General features: G+C 39.3%; 1 long non-coding RNA gene across 1 annotated transcript; it reads left to right on the forward strand.

Moving 5' to 3' along the window:
• Positions 1 to 486: 486 nt before the first annotated feature.
• Positions 487 to 25065, forward strand: LOC148337204 (uncharacterized). Its single transcript, XR_015843134.1, has 3 exons — positions 487 to 788; positions 22736 to 22873; positions 22954 to 25065. It is a non-coding gene; the product is annotated as an uncharacterized LOC148337204 (long non-coding RNA).
• Positions 25066 to 26983: the final 1918 nt, after the last annotated feature.

Here is a 26983-nt window from a genome sequence, read left to right on the forward strand (position 1 = left end):
TTTTCATATTTGCATAAATGTCCGTTAAAAGTGGGCGGGTGAAACAATAGTCAACTAATAAGGTGTCGTCAGCACAAATGCTTTGTGACCCCCCCCTCCCACCGTAAAAACAACAACACACATACACGCATACACACTCGCACACACCAGGAGGCCTTATTAATTATTTGTAGCCACTTGACTTCATATTGTGCAGCCAGTGCCTTGGTCAAAGATTATAATTACCACTTCCCTGTTTGTATCATTTTCCATCTCTTGTGCTTTTAGTGCAGTATTACCTCTCTTGTCGCTCTCTCTCCCTTGCTTCCTCCCTCTCTCCCGTATACACAAGACCAAAAGTGCAGGCACATCATTTATTGATAAGACAAAAAGAATGTAATGAAATTATCAATGTTCTTGAATTAATTATGAACATGATTAAGAAAGCTAAAATCTCAGGAGCCGGTCTCTCATTACCCATTCACTCTTAGGGATTGCTTTCATTCAGTAAAGGAGAGGCGAAAAAGCCTTGCAGCAGAGCCCAGTCAGGCTCAGTCCGTCTCCCCGTGTGCCTGTCCCAAGGTCTCCTCTGCCGGGTTCCACTGGCCAAACCTCCGACACGCCCGGACCTCGCTCCGACTCGTGTGCTCCCCGCTGGAATGTGGCCGAGCATTGTGAGCTTCCTCGTGGCCCTCAGACGTCTGCCCGGAAATACCAGGATGTGCTCAACTCAGATCATGCTCGGTTTGACAGCTCCCATCGTCCAGCCCTGAAAGCCTTTGACCCACCTAAAAAAAGTTTCATTCAAGGTAAGTGAACTTTTTCAGATTTTAGAATACTCTAAATGCCGCAATAATTTGTCTGTTAAGACATTTTTTTATAATTGTCAGCTGCAGGGATCTTTACATTTCTTTTCATTTGTAAACACAAGAGTGACTGTTTTGGACAGTAAGATTATCTGTGGTTTTCGCCAAAACAGGGTTATAATTTAAAACCCTCACTTTCAAATCAAATAGTATTTTTACGGGTTTAGATTTTTTTTATATTTTATTTGTCACAGTTTTGAAAAAAACCCTAGTTTGTCTTGCATTTTTTGAGTGACTTGTAATTGAGATTTCACATTTATAAAAAGGAAAAGCATTCAAATATTACATGTCAATTCAGTTTTTTGGTTTGTTTGATGCTTGCTGGAAAAAAAAAATGTTACTTTTCAACAATCTGTGTAACTCAATGTTTTAGAACGTACTACTACTTAGAGTGACTAGTGTGACACTAGCAAAGCACATGGCCCCAAATTCAGCGACAACCCATTTATATTCCGTGGGAGGACTACAGATGCTCTTCAGAGCTGCATATCTTTGGTTCAGCCTGCCTTTCTTCTCCTCAGTCATATGGGACGATATATGGGGCAAGATTCCCTAAAGTATTGGGAGTTTTAAGGAAAGTCTCTCTCTCCTCTCCACATCTCTTTTATGCATATTTCTAGCTTTCCTGCCTGCACATACACTCAAACACAAGGAAGCATGTGCACCACTCCACGCACACACACCCACACGCATACACGTAAATCTTTGCCTTATTCTGTGCTTCCCTTTAGAAACAGAGCACACACTTGCACAAGTATATTATCACTGGACAATGGACACGCCATTATTTAGTGACACCTACAAAATTAATGTGAAATAATGCACATATTTATAAGACTTAGTTTGACACTACCTAGGTTTTCATGTAACTATATGCAGGTCGATACAACTATGACGTACATTCTGGGAATTTTCTTGCTTACCTCTTAGCTAGATGATAGCATTAAAATATTACTTTTGTATTTTGACATTTTCAGTCAAAACTGTGCAATACTATACAATATTTATGCACGTCTCGTGTTCCAAATCCATAGTTTGTGCAAGTGTACCTAATGTTTTGGCCTGTTGGGTTGTATGTTCACATTCAATGCTCAGCATTTTGCTTGAACATTTTGAGATTGCAGGAGATCTTAAAAGATTGACATATTTTTCCCCATGAATTATAAAAAAATGTCAATGTACAGATTCATAGCGGATACCTTTTTGTCTTCTTTGATTCATCATCACGCTTTTAGTTGCAGTTTCAAACAAAATAATCAGCACACACACAAAACAAAGGGGAGACAAGAGAGAGATCTCAGGGGTTAATGGCAAGCCTCCTGTCCAAGGGATTGATCCAAGTATTGGATCGCACATAAAGCTGCAGTTACTGGATATTACCCCGCTGCTATCGGCCTGCAGTGATGGCCTGGATAAGAAGTGCTTACCAAAGAGGATGCTCCTGCAGGGCAGATACGGTTTCTCAGCCCTCTGGGAACAACAACCACATGCCGGCTGCTTGCTCAGGAACTTTCTACCTCATCGAGTAAATCCAGCGGCCTTATCAAGTTACTGGCTAACCGAACTGCTCCAGAAAGTCCTCCGATTTTGAGCTGGATGGCAGCAATTAAATGGCACCTGCTTTTCCTTGATAACGGAGGTTTGTTTGGCATGTGTTTTTATCTTGGCTAGAGAGCTTAGCTCAGATTCGGCATTTGTGCCATAATAAAATGTTGTAGTTTTTTTTTTTCAGGATTAGAAAGAGAAGAACAATGACAAATATTTGCTTGCTAAGACAATTTAACTAATTCATTTAATCGTTTTAAGGTGAGAAAATTCTCAGACTACCCTCATATTTTGACTAGACTGATTCCAGAACTGCGCCAGGATGGGCATGCAACTTCACCCATGCGCATCTGCTGTATGCCTCTCTTTGGTATTACCCATGAAGCACCTGGCTCATGCCACCCGCCAACAACCACAGCCCAGATGGCAGCTAAGCAGGCTAATTATGTCAACACAAAACTCTGATGGCCCACACCAAGCACTGTGGGGCCACTTTGGCACACTGTGTTTCCCCTCTCCAGTAATGTTGAAGAGGACGTCTGCCATGGAGCTATAAAGATGTCAAGTGGGTAATGACGGTCGTAGACGAGGCCCATAGTGATTGGCGCCCCCTGGCAAGATGCTGAATTGTCTTTGCCCAATACTCACTGATGCAGCTTCATGCTCATGTATGCTGTCAAACGACGACCACACACTCGAAGGCACTGTGGGAAATATTTGGGCGTCAACCAAATTTTATCAAGCAACTCCTTAATGATCATAAACAAGTGAAATTCCACTTCGAATGGTGCACACCGCCCACCGAAGCTTTTGTCATAAAGCTTTGCATTTATGTTTGTTTGTCATTTGTCAATTATTTTGTAGCATGCTACTTCCTGGTTCATGGAGGATGGGTTGGACTGTTCTAATGATCTCATAATTAAATTAAATTTAATAATAATGATAATTATTATTATAATAATAATAGTAATACATTTCTGGTCTGCTCATGTATGTACATTCTAATCTTCTAAATTATTTTTGGTTGACCTTTTTAGGTTTTGTAGGTTGTTGGGGTTTTTTTTGCAGAAAAAGAAAGTTAGTGGTGTAAGTTGCCAAATGTTTTCTACAAACGTTATAAATTAGGTGTGTGTTGTGTGTGTGTGTGCGTGTGTGTGTATATATATATATATATATATATATATATATATATACATATATATATATATACGCATAGGAGACGCAAAATGTGTTTCAGTGTCTTTTTTTCAGTGTTTTTTTTTAGCTACATGGGTGTGGTGCAATATAAAAACGTCTCAATAAGAAGAACAACAGAAATATTATTTTTTTATTTTTTTTATGTATTTATTTTTTGGGTTGCCAGTGTATTAGTGAGCATTGTGGATTAGTCCCCGTGACTGACAGTCAGTCACTTAGTTAGTCTCTGTACTACTAGACAAGGTGGCGTACTTATGAGCAGAACCATCATCTTTATCTTCCCAAAAAGTTTTCTTGTTTCATCGCTTATTTTTCGAGTTTGAAGAATTGTTGTCATTAAGGTCCATCTATTCATTACCTCTTACTAAAATGTAGAATTACAATGTGCATGATAAAGGATGGTATGTACATAGAGCAAGGTGCTAGGCAGATAACTAACTGACTTAAGCATTAAACATTCCCTCCACATGATGATAGCCTTCTTATCTTTAGCTATTGCTTTTTACTATTATTGGTCTTTTCTGTCCATGTTCCTATATTAATGAACATAAAAAATCTTGAGTAAAGCTGTGAACCTTGGTCTCCAAATCATCAAGGAACATGTGATAAATTTCACATGCACAAACAAATACAAGAGCTGCAGGAAAATGTACGACTACAAAGGTTTTAGTGGATTCAAGGGTTTCAAATGAAATGAGAAAATATTAGTACCACTTCTCTTTATAATGCAAACGACAAAACCAATAATAAACATGCTGTTAAATATATTATCAATCTACCAGTGTCAAATGAGCCCAACATTGGTGAATGTCTGATTTAAATTGGATCTCGTTAGCTTGAACATCTCTACCTAATGTTTTTGAAGTGGATTGCTCTATGTTGTTGTTCTTTTTGGGAGCACCAGCCAAACTAAATTATGAACATCATTTAAAAAAAAAAAATCACAGACGATGGACAGGACTGCCTGAACATTCCTATCAAACCATTAGTTCATCCCATACCGTAACCTGAGTTTGTTTTGAATCAGGTGTTTGAGTTGTATATGGTGTGTTTGTAGATACAAAAACGCAGACAAATTAGCGAAAATAAAGCAATAAAGACTCTAATTTGTCCCAGTACAATTCTACCGCATCTCTTCATCCTCCTCCTCCTCTCCCCAAAGTGTGTCCCATCTGCTTTGGGGAGCTCTTGCCAGCATGCAGTAGCAGGATAAGCACACCATTTCCCTGTCAATACTTTGCTATTAGCCCCTGCAGATCCATATATCACTAGGCTGGAGGCTATAAGAGGGTGTAGGGTGTTCTTCTTATCTGAATCGCTGCGTCTGAGGTTCTCCTCTCTGCCCTGAACTTTGATTCAGCCAGCTGAGAGGTTAACGAGTGATGGAGGAAAATAACGGGAAGTGAGAGAGAACCGATAGGATGTGTCCAAAAAGTATGTCGTTAAGAAGAGCAGCGCTATTCAGAAACGAGACTGAGGCCTCTGAGGAGTCATGTTTCTGTCTGGGTTACGGTCCTGACCCTTTTCAGAGGTGAGTGGTACTACTGCCTGATGAGCTCAGGTTAGAACAGTCATGTCCTGCTTTTGGTACAGGGTTGGTTTTGGACTCTCTTGTAAACTACACTTGACAGAGCACTGGCAGAGAATATGTTGCAAACTCTAGGAGCCGTGACCATTTTAAGACACAGAAGAAGAAGAAGTTTTTTTGAAGAAGATCGGCTGAAAATTGACTGGTTGCAACACTGACATGCATCCAGTTTCTTGATAAGCTTTCACCTCCTCTACCATAGCCCACATGGATCCGATTTTAAATGGATGTACATGCTTAGAAGACAAAGTGGCAAGATGATTGAAAATTGTGATCAGTAGCGTTGTAACAGGATAGCAAAAAAGCAGTTTGACTTGAGCAACCCAACCAACATAACGATGTAATTCACAAAACTAGAGGAGAAATTTAACATAGGACCTCAGCCACCTGGGCGACCTTGATTTAACAACCCGTGAGAGTGTGAAGTAAATCTGTCAAAACTGCTCCACGTGGACACAAAGCCTGTTACTTCCTCAATGATCTCACCTCACCCATCTTGGATTATGTTTCAATTTGAGAACAATAATCCATTAAAATTTAAGAAAGTCCTCTGAAAATTGTGACTGTTAGATGCAGAAAACAAGCATGTTGTGATTTGACCTTTGACCTCTGCCACCTCAACCCTCTTGTGGCAGATATCATTCTGAATCAATAAAGACCATCTCCCAGTGTGTCCGCAATTGCTCACTGACAAAGAGGTGGCATGTTTCGCAAAAGAGTAAAATCGGCTGTTTTGGAAGGCCATGTGCATTTTCAGAACATTTTGCTGGCTCAGCGACTTAGATTGGCTATTATCAGTTAGTTATGACCTGCAGAAATTTGGATTAAGTCCAAAAAGAAAGGACCTAATGAGCAAGCTGCGTTTGTGTCCTTAGCAGCCTCTTCCCTGCAGTCTTTGCTTTGCAGTGTTTGTGTTTGATTGCATGTTTGAAAGGGGCAGATATTCCTCTTCATTGAAGGCATTTGCGAATCTGAAGAACATGCACAAAAACAGGAAAGTAAACCCCAACTAGACAAGTGTCCTACTTAGCAATTACATTCTATTACATTTCAGAAGCATAATCCTCCCACACCCTCCGCTTGTTTCGACACACATCTTCTATGAGAAAAAAAAAATAAATCAAGCATATGGTTGTATGCTTCTAGCTCATATCCCAAGGCCAATTTCCCAGCTGGTACGCTGGGAGAACACAGAAAAGGGGGAGAGAAACAGAGCAGGGAGAGGAAAACAAGACAGGAAGACGATGAGATGAAGGAGGTGGTCATGTGCCTGCTATCCCTCACAGGTCTATGGCAGCTGTGTTGTAGGTTCAGGCTGTTAAGCACCTGATAATTAGTTTGCCCGTGAGGCATGAGTCATTTTGTATCAGGAGTGACTAACAAGGCTCTGCCGGGGACAGAAGCTTTTTTCTCTGTGATTTAGCACTTTAATGTGATGCGGCTTCGACCCCGTCGTTTTACAAACACGCTCCAGAATACATCCCAAAATAGCTCGTGCGCCGAGCTTGAAAGATACTATTTTAAGGTTGCATGACCTGTACAATGTCGATACACTGCATTCAACTTTGAAGTGCAGATGCTGAATGCATCTTTGGGCATGATGGTGGAGGCCCTCCTTTGTTGACTAGTATGGTGAGGGCACACCTGAACAACGTTTACCAAGTAAACTGAAATGAAAAGAATTTTTCCACATTGTAAAAATGTGGTTTAGGTTCATCAAAACGTGAATTTAGAGTTTGTGCCACAATCCGTGAAAGAAAAACATCTGAAGTCCTGTATCATGGATGGAAAGAGTCTATGAATCATATTCCTCCAAACCATTGAATCAGACGCTGTGAGGATGGTGGAGTCTCATCGTGTGGTGTTTAGTGAGCGAAGCATCGCAACGGCTGTGGCGTGCAATTCACATTCTCAAGCCACTCAGCGGGCCTCCTGTGCTGCATTTTGAATCCGATCTTTTATTAGACTTTCTTCCTTTCTTTTGACACCTGTCTCTGCATGGGAATAATGTCTCAGGCAGTCTTCAACCCTCGAGCGGACCATGCATGAAATATCATCACTTTCTCACGCCATTCATTTCAAGGTTTGATGCTGCTTACTTTGTTGTGAGTCATAACCATTCTAACATATGGAGAGATTATTGGTGATACTATACCATGATAACAATCTTTATTTAATTTTGTTTATTTTTTTAGGTAAACAAGCACGCTCCCATTAGAAGAGCTGCATCAAATATGTTGCTCTTATGAACAAAATCGGCTATTTCATTTGAATTCAGGTGAAAGGTTTAATACCATTCATCAATTTCCCAGACATATATAAAACTACACTCATTTTTGTACAACAGTAAATAATTAAAAAGGGTCGACTAACTTGGATCAAATTACGTAGATGCAGAGACTATTCATTAAGTCTGTCTGCTATTATGATCGCTACACCATATTGCCTTTTAACCGCCTATAATCTGCAAAGCAATCTTGTCTCAAAAGGGTTACAGCGACTCTCTTGCACCAATGCTTCAACATCCATCATGTTTCTCACTAACCAGATCATAGCTTCAATCATGGCTAAGATTACATATTTCTCTATTAATCTCCAATATTAAGCAGATCCATTTGTGGTAGCAACCCGCCTGGCGAGGCCATCCCTTCACTTGGTGTCTCCAAATCTAATTAGCGAGCTTAAAGACATGTTACTGGGGGTCACGGGAAATATAGATTGGTCTGCATCTCCCCGCTCTCTGGCTGGATTGTTGCAAGAATGAACAGTTTGATGTTCTCAGGCTCTTGAGGATTTTTGTTCATGTCACCTTGCAGATTGAAAGCGCAATATAATGTAATGGGTAGGATTTGGAATGTGTACTGCGTGATAATAGATTTTATAAGTCTATTAACAGAGATGGGCGTTCCGTCCCATTGACGGAACGGACGGACGCCCAATTTGGAGATGGAGGATGAGAGGTTTTTTAAAAATGACGGACTAAAGCCTAAGACTAAGGACAGTAGTGGGTTTTCATCCACCCCTAAAATCGTCCCTAATCGGGTCAAGTACCCACGAATGTGTTGGGTTGGGTTCTTTTCAAAAATATGATTAAAGAAAGAACCCGGATGTGGCAATCTTTCATTCTCCACCTAAAATAACATTGAGTTACAGCCGGTAAGTGGATATGAATTGGAAATTTAAATTTTGTTGATGTATGAATTATGATACCTCTGGCATTAGCCTCTCTCCCACGGCGTCTTCATGCATGGACAGATTAAATGTATGGAAGGAAGCACTTTAAAAGGAAGGGGATGGATGGGGACGGAGAAGGACGGAGGTACGATGACGGAAGGGTGTCCAGGTCGCAGACAACAAAATAGAGTAAAGTACCCTTCACTGAATATTAATATCTGCTCAACATGTGTCCAAGTCTCAAAGTTTCAAATCAAAGGGAAGCATGAGAACATTTCATTAAGAATCAAACAGGACACATTTGGTGCTCCATCTGAGCAGACTGGCTTTCCAGATGGAAGCTTAAATAAAAGAGTAAGTCGGTGTATAAGATCTGTGGTGATGGACACATCTGTCCTTTCTCATGCAGCTGCCACAATGAGTGCTGTTGAAATCTTTTACGTGAGAAATAGCCGCAATAACACTTGTGTGATGTCATGTCAGGGTAAAAGTTGCCATAAACTCATGCCAGTGTAATGTTGCTGTCACCCTTTGGTCTCGTTGACAGAATCAGCGAACGTTTACATGACAACAATCCAGTATTTTAAAGGCAAAAAAAAAACATTTGTATTTCTGGAACGTTTCTCTTGCAGACAACAAGCAAACAGCTCCCGTTCAAAAGGATGTGCAAAAAAAAAAAAAAAAAATATGTAATTTGCAATTATACAAAACTGATTGATGGTTTGATATATTGTACGTTTATAAATTCAGGATTGAAAATATGCATATCACAATACGGTTGATAAAGAAAAATGCAGGTAATTGTACACTGACAGTGAAGACAACATATGTACCATATTGGACATTTCTACCGCGGCTCATTTGGAGGACATAATAGCAATGATGATGATTCTTCAGATGATGTACTTGCGCTTTATTTAGCCTTCTTACGTCAATAGATAGTTGAGGAGAAGCGCAATAACACCGAGAGAAACTATCTAGTGTCTCTTTGTGACTTGGCCCGGACAAGGCGGAGGAGAAGGATCTTCTTACAATGAGGAGCAGCGAGCGTTGGGACAGATCTGTTTACCCAGGGAAGATCATCGATTGGGGGTAAAGGTGGTGATGCGGTTTAAGGTGCACGTGGAGAGGAGCGAGTCACAGCGGCTATTGATCATGTGTCATGCTCCTGCCATAACCTCCCATATGCTGTCTGTGCTTTTATTGCACGGCAATGCCAGAGCGGATTGTTTCTTGTAAAAACTGCGGGGAAAAAATAACGGGTGCTCAACAGTCACTCAGGTTTGGTTCGCTCATTGAAATCAATGTTGAACTTCTTTTTAATTCCACTTTGGCCTCAGTAAAGGTGAAGTCACACAAGTAATGCATTTGTATGCATTCAAACAATTGCAAAAATCTATTTTTAAAAAATGTGTAAAATTCAGGAACCCATTTGGCTGAGGGGCTATCATCTCTGTTATTAATTATTGATATGCCCATTAAAATTGGTGTATGAAACAAACATTTGCGGCAAACAGACGAGCAACAACCTCCACTCATTGCGGTGAATATCCTTTGATTTGCAGATTTGCTCAGAATTGCATGCAACTTATATCAAATGTGTTTTCATCATCTTTAATGAAAAGTTATATTGTTTTATCTAATGAACATGTGCTGCAGTAAAAGTGCAATTACCTATCTGGGGAGGGAAAAAAATGCACCAGAGAGCAGTGACGTCCACTTTATTTAGTATTAGACAGACCACATTAATTATTCAAATGCGGTGGTGCAGACTATAGAAAAAACATTGGCCAGCACCTTTTGCATGTTACTATGTTATCTACAATGGGGTGGATCTTCGATGTTCTCAGTTACTGCAAAAAAAACAACTGATTTTCAAAAATGAAGCATTATTATCTATAAAAGGCAAGTTTGAATTCTATTGGTTAACCTAAAGTCGCGTGATTGTGAAGCTTGTGTGTGTAAAAGAGCAGATTGCAATCAAGTGATGGTGGGCGGCATAGGCAGAGGTGAAGGCGAAAATGGTTGCTCAGGATTGTTTGCCGTGTCATTTTTAGTCGTTCAATGCTGGTCCTCTGCTGCCGAGATGGTCATGTCTCTCTTCTCCACTCCGAGGTTATGCTTTTTAGATTGAGGGCAAAGCCCGGAGCCGCCGGGTTTGTTTTGAGGGAATGCGTTGTCGATAGAGAGGCTGCAGAGCCGGAATTATTTGCAGAGTTAATAGTGGTTTGATGATGTCATTCTCAGTGACCTGAAGATAAATTGACCCCTGTTGTGTGAGTATTTCTTAAATGCCAACTGCACAATTATGATTGGAGTGTCCCTAGGCTGCTCCACGTTGTGTTTGCTTTGGCTATAACACACACGCACGCACACACACACAAACACACCAAAAGTGTTAGCTACAGTTTAAATTGCTGACCCATACCTCTACATGTTCTAAAACCGTGTTCATTGAATGTCAGTTGGAATTAGATTCCCAGCTGTGATGATGAAATTATTTATTCATTATGAGAGCATCATGAGAGCTATTTGCCGTGAACCTCCCTGCTGATCAGCCCGGCACAGACGAGTGGTGCCAAAATAAAACATTTGCATGAGCTCCCCAGATATGGATGACGACAATCCAACATGGTTTGTATTTAAATGTGAAAATGAATGAAGACGACAACTATGAGTTCTTTTTAACTTCTTGTTTTTTCTTTTGCTTTTTTAAGACGGGTTTTAGGGGAAAGCAAAACTAAAAAAATGCATCCAATAAGAGGAGAAAGGAAAAAGAGCAAACACATCCAGAGAGACACATAATACATGCACATGCCTTTTATAGGGGTATCGTGCGGGGGGGTGTGTGTGTGATGAGGGGGGGGGGGTGTGTGTGTGCATGTTTGACCTTGCACCAGAATTGTCATTGATATGATTGGTTAATGATTTCATACTAAAAACACACCATGACAAAAAAAAAAAAGCCCTGAATTTAACGGTGAACTTTGGGTACGCTGTGGGGAATTTGAATTTATTCAGTCATTTGTAGTGTTGCTAATCTGCAGTGAATTATGCCTTGCTAATATTTCATCCATCATTATATTATCATAGACGCTTTACTTTTTGAAGTACACCCCACCAGTGCGCGGTGAGATCTCTTTTAACCAACAATGTGGCATAAGTTGAACTAGTTGCTTGAAAAATTCCTGAGAGATATTAATCGATACTGTCATGTGAACATGTGTGCTGTTAATGTGGAAAGCAAACAATAAAATCTTGGTGTTAGGTTTCGGTCACTTTTAGTGTCCTATTGTATTATTTATTCTTAAAAGTTCTTTATGATGTGAAAAAGGAGGCCTGAAAAAATGAGATAAATGTTATGACAGACTCGTTGTGTGTCCTGTTTGATATTTACTGAGGTAAATATTTTTCACGATTCTTTTTTTCCTTTTTATTTCAGCTCAGTGATGTTGAGAGCAAACTGCGGCCTACCTCTGCAGATCATGAATTATACAGAGAGAGAGGACTTTCCGTGCGTGTGAAATGGCATTGTTCACAGTTTGTGTCACATCAGTGAATGTTTAACTAGGCACAACAAAAGCTTTTCAATATTTTAGAATGCAGGGAGCCACTCAGTGCAGAGTTGTGGCTGAACTGCTGCTCTCGCACAGACAACGCCCCAGTCTCCTCCGGATGATTTCAGATGCTCTGAGTTGCCTGCTCTTTCCTCTTTGGCTTCACAAACCTGCCTCAAAAAGTGTTTTCTCAACTCCTTATCATCATGGTTCTTTCACAGTGAAGTCAACAAAGGTTGACTGAAACTCATCCCATCGCGCCATTTATCTCTCTCTGTCTGCCTTGTACTGATGGATACATTAGCGGCAAGCTTTTTAAGTGTCTCCTAAACCAACAAGCCACAACATTATGACCACTTGTACAATTAGTGAGGTCCATATATATGTTATCCAGTATATTGCAGAGAGTTCATAGTGCATAGAAGTGTAGAACTGCTGGATTTCGTACTGCTTTGGAATGTTTTGACTATCACGTAGCAAAGTATACTACAAACATTTTGCAAAATGACGAAGTGCAGTTCCGCACTAATCCAAACCGTTGCAATAGAATAATCAACATACATTTGCCAAATGATTCTATTCATAAAGGCGGAATGTTTAGTCCAGCTTTTTCATTGGATCTCATTCGGTGTGCTTGTATCTATATTGTTGTGGCAGTGAAGACAATGAAACGGCAGACAGGTACATTGTGGTTTGTGTCCCGGAAGTCCAGTAAAAAGCCAGGAATGATTAACTCAGACTCCATTGAACAGATGCGCCGCAAGGAGAGGGCCTACATTTTAAATGTGGTTAAAAAAACAAATTTAAAAAAGGAATGTGAAAAAAGTTGCTGTTTTTGTGTTTACATTTGAAATCTCATTTTGTTCAAGTTGTTTACACCAAGGACCCCTCGTCCGCTCTGACCCTCTTAGTTCTCGTCGCCTAAATCAAACTCAGCTTTTCACTTTAGAGCAGGGACTTGTCTGATTAGGCATCCGCTAATCAGATGTGACCAGGCAGGCTTTTAAGTCACACACCATCATGCATAAGGACTGCTAAAATGTTGATGGGTGCATGAGACATTAACTGTCGAGCATAATGATGGGACGTGCACTTCCTTGGAGTGGTCAACTTGCAGAGGACATCTGGCCACATCTGTCTGCCAAATCATGATGGATGGTGTTTTCAAATGATCAAGTTAGTTTCTTTTGAACATTTTACGCAATTTTCTCCGAGTTCGCTGAGCAAATTGGGATTTATTTGTGCACAAAAAGTTTTTGGTGTCGTTGAAGTCAAGTGAAGTGGGTGGCATGCAGTATGTTGCCCAGCAGTGACCAATCTGCTTGAATATAATCGTCCATGAGTAAGAAAGAGTCTCTTTAATGGGTGATGAATTACTTTTGGTCACAATCCATATAGCGCACAATTTTTATAAATGACATCATAAAATATATGGGCCAGCATTATTGATACCTTTCCTGAGCTGCACCAAAAATCAGTGCGTTCAACGTTGGCCTATGTCCCGCCCTTCGACAGTATTTTGGATCATTTTACTGTTTTAGTCATCTTGTCTAATAAAACGAGCAACAATGACAACATACATAAATTTATCAGGAGGATTTTGTTTTGCATTTATTTGTTTTTGTGCAAAAACCTACCCACCGCCTCCAGTAGATTTAAGCCACAATATCTGCTATTGAACCGGTGCAATATAAAATGTAAAATGTTCTACCTTACGCTAAAGTAAATAATGTTGACTAGAAGCTAGCGTCACCTTTCTGACAACATGACTTTACAAGCAAAATTGTTTTGAACAGCCATAAAAAAAAGTGAGAGGGATTAAACAAGACTCGCTCACTGTCTGATATTTCCAACAAAAACGCACAAGATGGATAAGCAGCTAAAGCCAAGTGACAAGTGACAATAAAGCAATGAATGAATGCAGACATTTACATTTTGTCATAAGAAGAGCTGCAAGGCACTGTGCTGATGTTTCGCCTGAGGCTGTGGCAGACAGGAAGGGATGTTATGCTATCGTAATGTTTGATCACCGTCATAGCACAAGCACAGATATCACACAGGGTGTCTCGTGTTCCACAGTTGTTCACAAATAGATCCATCCGGAGCATGTTTCGAGGTAAGCTGGTAAACGTGTCATTTTGATGATGTAAACCACAAAATATAAAGTCCAGTCAAGTGCAATCCAACAAAGCTGAACACTCCAAAGCTGTGTGCTTATTGGCATCACAGCACAATTACTTGTCCTGCACAGAATGGACGTTAAATCAATGTATGGATCCTGCCCCCTATTGTCAATAATGAAAATGACATCTATAATCAATTAGACGATGCTCACTGTTAATGGTTATCACGGTGACAACTAGCAATAGAATTATTCCTTTTTAATTGACTTGCTTTTGGGGACATTCAGACAATAAAACAATCGTAATGAGCTTTATTAAACGTAATGCTCACTTTTGAATGGGACACAAGAGAGGTTTCAATTTGATAACATGTGCATTCATCTTAGAAACTGTGTCAAACAAACTTTGCAAGTGACTCACCGTGGCACAAGCTGAAAATCACAAGTGTATTGAACAAGACTAAGATCTGTTATGCTATTTTGCTCACACTATTTATGAATAAAAGTCAAAGCAGAAGTCAAAATACCAGTAAACGAAAGGCCAAATTTTGGATGGAATAACTGATCTCATGTGTCATTAGGTCATGGCTGTTAAGTGCTTGTGGTGTTAATAAATAAATGCATTATAAAATAATCCGTGTATTGCTTTAATATAAGATAGTTGGCACTATATAAAGTAGCCTTAAATGCCAGATAAATGTGGCTGCTGTGAAGAGTCTGTAAGTTTACTATTTAGTTAATGCAATTGATATAATCAATCCTGAGATTTAATGTCTGTATATATGAATTATCAAACAATATAATGACTCAGACTGAGTAGTCCGACAGTGAAAAAAATGGTGAAATCCCTCGTGCACAGCTAAACTAAATCCAATTTAAAAGCTTTTTTTTTTTTTATGAGGTCTTACACCGCCAAGTGCATTTCAAACCAACTTTTCCATGTTTTTCTCTTCTAATGGCATCAAGTCTCTCGGCTCTACTGAACTCTATTTCTCACTGATGGCCTCCTGTAGTTTTCAGGGAACACAGCCTCCTCTTCTGGACAAACGTGAAAGTAGCAAAGCGCGTGATGAAGCCTTTATAAGCCGTGTGTGGTGTATAACAACCCTTGTTGCTTTGAGTCTTACAAATCAAGTTTACAGCAATCATGGCAGTTGTTCAGGTAATGAAATAGCATTTTATCACCAAGAAAGGAGTGATGCTAAATGCTTTAAAAAAAAAAAAAATCACGCTACTGACTCTCTCAGTGTCCCATAGGAAATCTTGAAATGTCAAATATCTGGCGCCACTTTCTCAACAGATAACCAGTTATTTGACTCGAGAAAAATCATATTATTGCCGGGGGAAGCGTTAAAAAGTGTTCCATGATCAATGTATCTGATTAGGTTGCTTTGACGGGGGGGAGCTAATCAGGCCAAAAAAGATCAATGGTGTCGCTGTCACGTCGCCTTGCGCTCCGATCTTCAGATAACTGCAATGTAAACGATTGGGCACTACTGGAAAACCTACTGGGACACATACTAAACTCTTTCTGTGTTGCATGGCGCATGTGGGAGCCTGTGCACACACTTGACTCTTCTTAATCAGTAGTGCTGAGAAATGGCTCCATATTATGCAGCCCTCTCAGAGTCGCTTATTGTCATATTCAGTGCGGCTTTATTCATTTCCAGATCAGTTTCCACACACTACACAGCAGTCAGGCTCCTTATGCTACAACTTGGCTTGCAAAGTAATCACAATCAAGAGAAATACAATAAATTTGGGAGAATTTACAGCAAACGATAAATCAACAGTGGCACCAAATTTGGGGATGAATCAGATTTTGAGGAAGGTACAATGTTGCTGAGGTCCAAGAGAACTTGAAATTGTTGACGGGGTGTGCTTTATCATATATTTTTTTTATTTCTGGAAATCCCTAGAGCCATCCATTTTTTCACCGCAGATTTTGTTGGGTCACAGGGACTGTGACACATCTCAGTTGGTTTCTTGCAAGTAGCAGGACATGACCCAGCACTTGTCAATCACAGCACGATTGAGAAAGAAACGTATTTATGGGCAAATTTGCCTCCCATGTAAGCAACTACAAATGACCATCAAGTGCATTTGTATTTTAGCTGCATTCATGTCATTGCTGCCTTTGCATTTTTTGCACATACAACCCTCGATTGTGTATTTTCACTTAATTTCTTATTTTATTTTTATTTTCAGTTTTTGGGATCTTGGACCTTAAGTATTATATTTGTGTGCTACGTTATGTGTATATAAAATACCTTCAATCCTCGAAGCACAGCAACACAAAGGTTACTTATACTTACTTATAGTTTACATCTGCCAACTCATTTTCATTTAATCCATTATAAAGCCATCATGGACAGAGAAAGGAATGAGAAGGTGTTTGCGCTAACGTAACATAATCAGCTTGACTTGGAAAAAAAAAAGGAGTGAACGGGATTGAAAGATGTAAAAAGGCTGCACAATTTTTTTACCAGCAATATGGGATTAATAAATAGATCACTTGGATTTGGACTTGTAAATGTCCAATAATTGTGTCTGGTCTACACAATGTGTACAATTAATGTTGTAAATATTATTATTATTATTATTATTATTATTATTATTATTATTAATTAGCGTCGGTGGATTTAAATAGATTAATACTACCTGGATTGCCAACATGAGTCAAATTGCACAATTAATCAACACTAAAATTGAGTTCTCAACAATCGATTAATCACTTAATCAACCAGTCAATTATCATTCCTATATCCTTCCCCCCCAAAAAAAAACTAATAAAATAATATTTCAGCCTTCCCAGTAACAATAACGTGCTTTTTTTTGTCCCTGGAAATCGGTTTCATATTGGATGCAATGTGTTGTGCTGGTGTATCATGTTGTTGCCTGGGAATGTTTTAGGGGGAAAAATGAGAACAACAGACACCCAGTAGAAGGGTGACAGCATTTGATGTGTGTCATGTGCGGGAATGTTATAATCTGCTTCTGATGTGTCTCTTCACCTGATGATTTGTGTGCATGTGCGCGTGCGTGGAGTGTGCCTGCCAAGAGAACAGAGAGCCCCAGACTCCCTATCTTGACAAAGTTAGGTAATTAACGACAGAGCCTATTAAAGGGGGAATATTCAGCCAGTGATAAATGGCTTTAATAACAGGGCCATGTTCTCTCTAACAGAGACAGATCCTCCCGCCATCGTCTCCCTGCCCACCAGATAAAACTACCCAGACTCCCAGCTCACCACGCTCTTTATCTTGCCTTCTCTCAATGGACGTCTTCTCTCCTTTTTCTATCTCTTTGTGGTTCCGTGGTCCTAATATTTAGAGAAGAAAAGTTCCATCTGTCAGTCTGTCTGCATGATTTTTCTGCAAAGTCGAATTGGTGGCGTATCACTTTCTCCGGCATGCATGCATGCCTGGTTGTGTTGTTAAGGGTTGTTTTTGTGAAGGGGGCATGCAAATTGGACAGTTAAGTCGTACAAGGACCGATTTATGTTGCCATGTAGCACGTTAACAGGAGCTGGGCTTCTGCTCTATGGGTCCTGGTGGGTTTCGGGGCTAGGGGCTGACCACGGGGGTCACATCATCACAGCACCTCAGTGTGAGTCTGGTCCAGATGTTTGTCCTCATTAGGATTACAAGACAACACTCAAAAGGGACAAACATTCACATTTTGTTCACGTTCATAGCAGTGTTGCATAGTCAACCTTATGTGGCTGAAAATATGCTAATAAAGCAACGCGTGACTATGCAGATTTAGACATGAGATTAAGAGTTGAGTGAAATTACTATAATTTCAATGTTTAGCGCTGCATTGTAATTTATATGGGCATTTTGAGATTTGATATCTACAATATTTACTAGATGTGGCAGATGGTGAATTTTTGTTTTATACCTAAAAAATATTTTGACAATAAATTATCTTGAATAAACAGAACATCATTATTTGAGTTTCATGCAAAGCAATATTTTTGACAGCCCATCATAGAAACAAGTAATAACAAATAATTACAAGTAAAACTCGTCATTATGCAGCCTGTGGATTTTGAAATTAATGGGAAACCTGCACTTGAGTCTCTTCAACAAGTCGGTCCTATTTTGGGCTAATGGGAAACGACACCTAAGTGTCTAATGTCTTGTATACTCTTCAATTTTGTCTTGGTAGCTGTCATTGCAGAAAATCCCATGCACAAAGAGACGATGTTGGAAATGGAAGCAAGGTACTCAATAGTTTTGGGGGAATTTTGACAGCTTCGTTGCGTCATGCGCGAGTCTTTCAGTTTCACCACATCGAGCGGGCTTGACAGATGAGAATCACATTGAACCGTCGTTAAAATGCAGCGTTCTTTTTCTTGAAAATTGTAAGCCCTTTTGTCATCCATCAATTTCCCCTTTCCAAATAAGTTCTTTTGTTTGTCACTTTTACCAGCTTGTGAGATGACTTTTTTTGCTACCGTCTTATGTGACCAAGATGAGCGCTTTACCATGTGTAAAAAGGCACAGACAGATGCACGTAATTTTCAAAATAGATCGTTTTAAGACTAATGATTCACGAATTATATATTATTCAATCTTTGTGCAGTGTGGTATCAAGTGAAAGTGAAATTTGCACAATTAATGCTTTTAGCATCACTGATACCTGATACATTGGCAAATATATCTGTTTGGTTTGCGGGGGGTGAAGTTCTTCTCAATTTGTGTGTTCAAATCAGCAGGAATATAAAAAAAAAATGACAACTAATTGTAGGACTACTTTATGCACTCTTCAGATTCTGGTCCTTCGGTCCTATTAAAATAAACTTGGTCACGCATCACCCGTAGAATTGCTTGATAGCATCCAGAGCTCTCTCACCGGACCAAAGTAAGTGAGTCCATTAAATGCACATGAGAATCTAATTAGGGCCCCCCTTGCGCATGAGTCTGGGAGGTAAGAGTCATAGGGGACAGACGCAGCAAAGACATGACACCAAGTGAACACACTCTGCAAATTAATAGAGCATGGCCAAGTACCACTGAGCCATTTTGTGACATGAATATTAAGTGGTGACTACTGCTGTCCTTAAATTTCTTATAGTTTGCAAATGCGTGTGTCCACAAAATATTATTTTGTATGTTAGTCAATTCTAAATAATTGAAACACGGTTCATGAGTCCTCTAAATGAATTAAGGCCCTGTTGAGTTTTCGCTCATGGCCTCATTAATCTTCAGATGAATGATCAATTATTCTGAACTTGATTAGCATCGCGGATCATTTTGTTAATCCATTCTAAATTGAAACAGAAAGGGGAGTCTTGACTATATTTCCCATTATAATTAGCTTGATAATAACATTTGATGAATTATAGCGCTCTTTTCTTCCTCTGCTGTGTGTCACATGAGATATGAGTGTGGACATAATTCTCATTCACGCAGTGACTGATGCCATTTAAATTATACCTCCTCCGAGCAAAGTATTCAGGAATACTCTGAGGAATGAGAATTCAACACTAATTGGTGTCAAGTAAAGGAAGGGCGTCTAAATTTGATAACAATGACAAAGCGGTCTTGAAAAATTTGTATTAGTGCAGTAGATGTTTTGATGAACTTTTTGAAGCATTTTTTGTTACATTAAATGTTGGTTGAACCCCCAAAAATACGACTTTAGGTCCCATTGCAAATAAGCGGTTTCACATCACAGTTTCCGGGTAAACTTTGTGCCTCATTAAAACTCATTAAATAGCGAAACTCAGAAACACGGATTTTCCAGTTTTTCTGATGGTTCTGCAAAGGTCCCAAAAAGCTTTCTTGGGCTGTACGCACATGTGAGTGATGCAATACGCTTACATCACCTAGGCCGGGAAGTTGGAAGTGGAGGGAAGCTTGTTGCTTCTTATGCCACACCAGCTAGCTAGCAACTAGCTTCAGCTAGCTTGCCAAGTCACCCCTTAGTGGTCAGTAATAATCACCTGTGCCGGTGAATAAGCTACACCTTTGACAAGTATTATTCTCACGGAGGGATGAAGAGGAAAGATGTATAAGCCATTTTAATTGCTAAAATAACCCAAGATTGACGTATTATTGTGTAACTTCAGAATATATATTTGGGTTTAAATTTATGACAGAAGTCTGGCTGGAATTGCATTAAAGCGGAGAATATCCATCTCTGGCCAACACAAGGGAAAACCATTCATGGTGAGAGCGATTCAGTGGTGTGAGAGAAAAGTAAACCTGAAGTGAATTCTGTCCGTTCATATTCAGCCTTCTCTCCCGAACAGTGTCATTGTCCTCTTTGACAGCGACACTTGGCTCATTAATAGATTTTCCACACACATTAACTCCCGCATGCACACACATAAACATACACACCTAAACACATGCACACACACAAGGCCAACTTAAAATAATTTAACACTGAAAACGTAAGTACTCCCTGTTAACTTTTATTGATAATAAAACCCGTAGCCAATTGGGTTTTATTGCCCATATTCGTACATATCTTATGGTGATGTAGCGCCATCTCAAGTGTTTTGTACAACATAAACTAATTCTACTCCATGGCAAAAGCTACTCAAGGAAAGTGAGGGTAACACACTTGCGTAACATCGCAAAAATGTAAATGGATGTGAACAGCTGCATTATTGAAATTGCAATGTTTTCAACCACTGTCTGACATAAGAGAACATGAAAATGTGTGGCAGTACTGCCTTGAAAATAATGATAATGGAAATGAAGAAATCAGCGCTTGACTCAGCATAACAAATTGATTAGGTTTTTTTTTGTTTTTTTTTGTTTTTTACTTGACTAGACTACAAGACTGAGACAGCAAAATGAACCAAAAGGGACACAAAGCAACCAGGAAACTTAAATACTACCAACTGACGAGCTAATGCAAAACACCTGGACAAGACACAAGTGGCTCAGGGAGCTAATCAGCAAACACAAGTGCCCGCCCGGGTTGACGAGCACAGGTGGACACATTTAACGAGACAAGCCACACAAGGAAAACTTGACAAAACTCACAACAAAAATCCCCGAAAGAGAAAGACAGAAATTGTTCCGCAATGTAGACACCCTCACATTATCGCTGACATATTTACCCGGACAGGGTTTTCCAATTCTCAACTCGCGCGAAATGAATTACATTATGGATTATTATGTAATTACGGCGAACACCAAAGTCTGATAGAGCGGGGGAAATTGAGTTCTGAATATTTCATAATGCAAAGCACCATCTTTGTTGAGGAAATTATTTAGGGATAGCATGGTAATTTTCAAAGTAGGTAAAGGTCGATTGTGAGGCACCAGAGAGCAGTAATTGGAAAATTCTTGCAATCCAAGGGAGTCATTCAAGGATGAACATGCCAGTCGTTCACTGAAGACATCATTACTCCTCAGTGAGACAAGTGCACACTCTCATCACCCATGAAACCCCGTCAAGCTATTGCCATTATGGGTTATTTATTTGACATATAAGTCACACTCATGTGACACATTTGCTTCTGGTTTATGTTGGGATTTTTTTTTTTCTGTCTACAGATGAGCTTTGTCTCCTCTTGCTTCAAGGCATAAGGTCAAAGGAATGTTTTGGAATTTAAGAAAGTTGTTTTGGGGGCAATGCTGGTAATGAGTATCTTCAGACGCAACCATTTTTGGACATAGCATGAAATAATATCATTATTACCAAGGAAAAGAAAATGGCTTAAGGTTGGATAAAAGTGTCACTTAATAACAACTATGACCGGGATGTCAAAGAATAATTTTGTCGCGGTAGAAAAACATATGAAGGAATGCCAGTTTTGAAAAATGCCATCTTTAAAAGGCAAATCTAAATGTCAGCGAGACAGATACTTTACACAAAGAGAGCGATGCCTTCTGGGCCTCCAACACAAAAAGGCGTGAGAATCCTATTTTTCCCAGTTGAAATGAACTGCAATTACCCAACATCAAGCATACAAAGTAGCTCGCTCACATTTATGCTCACATAGCCTGGAGATGAACATGCACGCCTCTGCAGCATTACTCCGGCAAACACAACAAAAGGGGGGAAAAAATGCTTATTTAATGTCACTCTGAAATGAACATGAGATTGTTACTTAGAATGGAATCACATTTGTACGCGTAAACACTCACTGTCCACAACATTAAGCACACCTGTGAAATATGATAAGATTCAATACATTTACTAAGATATAACACTTGACTGACATATTTATGACTGCAGAGGTGGTTCTGACATTTGGTCTCCTTATTTGAAGCTCCGGAATAAAGAGAAGCGCTATCGAAAATAGATGGGTGGATTACTTTGCTGCATTGTGATAATGGGGCGTAATAATATATACATGTACAGACACACACATGCACAATATATAAAACGACAGATGCTTATTGAATGAAAATGAAACAATGTGCGTGTGCGTGCGTGTGTGTGAGTGTTTCAGGTTATACTTTAAAACAGTTTATTTCTTTTCAATTTTACACAATAGTTCTATTTTTTTTTCATTAAAAATGTGCAACAAGAAATTGTGGTGTTTTGGAGGACTGGCATTTCAATTCATTTCAATTGGGAAAGCTGATTTGACATACAAGTAACTTGCTTGGTCAAGTTTTCTGCAGTAAATGCAAATGTTCTTTTTTTTTTTAAGTAGATCATTAGAATTTATCTCATGATTGGTTTTATATTACCAACCTTTAAACTTTCATTTTATTTTTTTCTTTGCCAGTGCATAAGAAGATATCACTTCCATGATGCTTGTGATCACTGAGCTGCACGTCATCACCCACTCAAAAGTGCACTAAAAATGGATGTATACTCCCGGCGTGGACAGGACAAAGAAAGCAAAAGGCCTCATTTAATGGAGGTGAACATTTGTAATGTTGCTGACATGTCAAACTTATGAATCTAAGAGTTATTTCAACGTCTGAATTCCAACACGAGCAGGGGTCACGCATGAAGAGACGGAACCCTGTCAATACGCAACCCAAATGACGGCAGCACCATGCTTGACGTCGACGGCTTGACTCTCGGGGGACACACAGGGAGGAGGTGGCTGACGTCTGTGTGGATGAAGATGAGGAGGAGAACAAGCTGGAGACAGCAGTGAATGAGGCATGCGCATCCAGCTCAGGTTTTTCTCTTTTAATAGGTGCGCTTGTGTGTCAGGTCAGTAGGAGCCAATTTTAACGTCAAGTAGCGGGGTGTCAAGGTTTATCTTAAACATGACGGAGACCCACTGGGCCCTTCTCTTAACATGCAAATGAGACAGCAACAAATGTCCTGTCACTTTGGGGCTGCTTGTCCCAAAGTGCTTAACACTCTTCCCATCAGCGCCCTCTCAATTGCTTCAAATCCCATCCGGTACCTCCCTCACTCTCTTATGTTCTTTAAATGAGCTTTCCAACTCCACTTCTTTCTTGCAATTCAATTTTACAAGGCCATTATCCCTGGTGTAATGTGGAGGTTAAATATATCAGGGCAGACGTTATGTGAAAATAATTAGTGCTAATGAATAATGCATTCATTCGGCTGATGAAGGATGATTGTCAGGGTAATGCAGGACATGGGAGGGGCCCCTCTGACAAATTAAAATTTTAAACACTCTTGTATAATATTACAGAGTCTTTCAGTGATACCTACTCCTCTACATGAAGAGGTACCACATTACTCAAGCGCAGCATCTGTCCCATTAAAGGGAGATCTCGTTCCCACAGCACACTTTTCAAACATCTCCACACAGCTAATCATGGGCACTTCCTGGTATAATCACTTGTACGTTGTAGCAGAATCTTATCGACAGCATTTGTCTGCCTGCCAGATTCTACTTCATCCTCTTTATTTATTGTTATTACACTCATTCGGCCTCAATTTCAATCTCATTCTGTGCCCATTAAGTGACAATGAAGGACGTACATTTTAAATCATCCCGTTTACAGCAGCATGCCCGCCAATTGGCCATCCCGATCGATAATGTTGGACTTGAAGATTTTGGCGTATGATAAATGGTGAAGCGTCAAGACCACTTCATTCGACATCATCGTTAGTGGAGGGAAGAAGTAAGTGACTTTGACGGGAAATGTCACGACTTTACTCACAGAAAATTTAAAGATTTTTCAATGAACAAAAGAACAATTGCCAATATTTTGACAAAATGTATTTTTTTAGTTTTTTTGGTTCACTCACAACATGAAAGTTAGGTTGTTAATAGAATGTACAGATTAAAAATATCAATTTTATCAAATTTATTCATCAAAATTAATCAGTATTTTTTCCTCAGGGTCAACATATTTGTGTAACATGGCTCTTAATTTTTTTTTTGAGAAAGCTATTGTTTTATGTGTACAAATTAACAAATCTTTGGTACTATAATATCCCATAGAAAATCTTGATTCTGAAAGGAAACTAAAGGTGTTCTTACAAACCTCTTGCGTTTTACAGAGCACGATATATTGTCTTTTCATGTGATGTTGTGATTCCTTGCTTTCAGGGCCAAACATCAGAAAATCATCACGAAAATAATGCATTCAATGAATGAATTTCGCGGAATTTGTCTGCCTGTACATCAATCGAATTCACTTAAATCGCGGTAGGCTAATATGGACCAATAGTTAGACGTAGTTCCAGCTGGCGTTGGGTTTAGACCATGATCAACCACCAAATTGTCAGGTGTGCCAAAGAAAATGCCCTTGGTATGCCCACCATGACGCAGAGCTGTCTGCCAAATGCCCAAACTGACAAAATTAGGCTTGCACTGCCACTAAAATCAAGACGTTCGAGTTTTCTATGACTATCGAGCCCAAAGAATTTAAATAAAATTTAAAAAAAAATAAAAATACATTTGCATGTGTCAGCTTGTGTTTACATATTTTGGATATGTGTGGCAAATGGGGGTATATCTCTATGTATATTATCTGATTTATTGTTTTTATTCAAAGCACTTTGAGCTGCTTTGTTGTATTAAAAAATACTCTAAATAAAGTTTGATTGAATGATTGATTAAAAATGTCGTGTCTGGATTTAGATTTCAAAACTGTTTGAAACATGATTGAAATTACAGTCTCCTTTTTAATTCACAGAGGTGAGTAAACACTGTTACATTATTACAATTTACCCAGATTAGCCTTAATACTCGTGACTTTTAAGACTGAACAAATTATTTTGAAATTTTCACAGCAATAGAGAGTACCCCGCCTTAAAAAATATCATTAACCAGTTACTCTTTCCACTTATCAAGTCATTCACAAGCCCTTTTGTAGCACAAATAAATCAGACTAACAAAATACAGCAATAGATGTGGGAATTTGTTTGACAGACTTGGTAAATAAACACTGTAAAAAGCTTGAGCAAAAAATTACAATAGAGATATTGAAAAAATAAAAATCCTACAACGGAAAACTGTGTCTCTGAACGTTAAGAATCCCACAAGTCTTTAATTCTGCATTTTGATGGCTTCCAGAGGAAAATGGTGGCCGTTATCAAAAGGCTATAAGCACAGAAGTGTTCCGGCTCTATCCCTAGGGTTTGGCAAAGGCAGCGACTGCACACTCTGACAAGTTCTTTTTATTAAGCTCATATTGTGCGGAATGGAGCCATTTTGATTTGCTTTGTAAAACAGGCCTAATTACAGCGCCTATATTGTGGGCAAGGCGCACATCTAACAAGAAGTTGCAGTACAAGCTTGTAATCTCGGCCACTTTCCCTCGTCTCTGCAAACACTGATTACATGGGGGACTTTAAAAGGGGAATTACACCAAAACAATTTAAATGTAATGTAGCAGTCATATGTACGGGGGGGGGGGGTGGAAAGAAGGATGGACAAAGATATGGCCGCATTAATAATACATGCTTTAATTAAGCAGCAGGGAGCGCAAGGAGCAGGATCAAGAGATGGCGGAATGCATATAAAGGGGAAAGCAGTGTGAAAGACGGCAGAAGGGGAAAAAAGAGTGAATGACAAAGAAAGTGCGAAACAGAGTTGGGAGGTTCAAAAGTGTAGGGAGGGAGGATATGTGAAGACACATAATTCACATCCAGTAAATATATGAAGGTCTGATCAAGCGGAGGTTTGCCACTCATCTAAAATGTGCACAGTGAGCTCATCCATCTGAGGGGCAAAGAATGATGATTGGTCTGTCTATACCTTTGACAGACCATAATACACATATGAAGAGAGCTGCCAACCTTTTTGTTTTCTACACTGGCCCTAATCGTCCTTCCAGTCAGAGGAATTCTTTCAAAGGATGTAATGTTTTTTTGGGGTGTGACAATCCCAATGTGATTCTAGCACCTACTAAACTAATGAATATACATTAAGGTTTCTGTCATAAGAAGTTGTAAATAAAAAAAGGTGCTAAAGTTGCTAATGGGATTATAGCATAACATGTTTGTCTATATGCAATGGATTAAAGTAGAATTTTCTTTGTCCATGAACGATGAGGAAATAAAAACCAGTATCAGTACCAGATTTTGACAAAAACTAAGAATACTTATAATCTTGGTACTCAAAGAAAAACAGATTAACAGAACACACTGAAAAAAAGGGATCATCCTCCTTCATCGCGTCCTTACATCACAAAAGAGTCCTAGTATACAAAATGAATCACGTTCCTCAATAAGATACCAAGAAGAGCACAAACATAGATCTTTCTCAGAAACCTGATAAGACCACCCACTTGAGCAACTCGTATTTACACGAGGACTAATTTTGCATAGCAACCAACTGCAAGGTAGCCGAAAAGAGAAATTGTGGTTACAATATTTTGACCGACATGTGAAAAAGGTTTTAATCACATGATGATCTACAAAAACATCACACAGAAAAAAGAATTACATTAAATTTCCCCCATTTGATCATTAAATAATATATGAATGAAATAATTTATGGTGAGCGGCAGCGATATCGATGTGAGACGGGATTGCTGAATGTAATCCGACAAAAAAATAAATAAAAATAGGAAATGAAAACAGTACACGT

The sequence above is a fragment of the Idiotropiscis lumnitzeri genome, chromosome 5, assembly GCF_059441095.1.
Source record: "Idiotropiscis lumnitzeri isolate Australia: NSW breed Sydney's pygmy pipehorse chromosome 5, RoL_Ilum_1.0, whole genome shotgun sequence".
NCBI lineage: Eukaryota > Metazoa > Chordata > Actinopteri > Syngnathiformes > Syngnathidae > Idiotropiscis > Idiotropiscis lumnitzeri.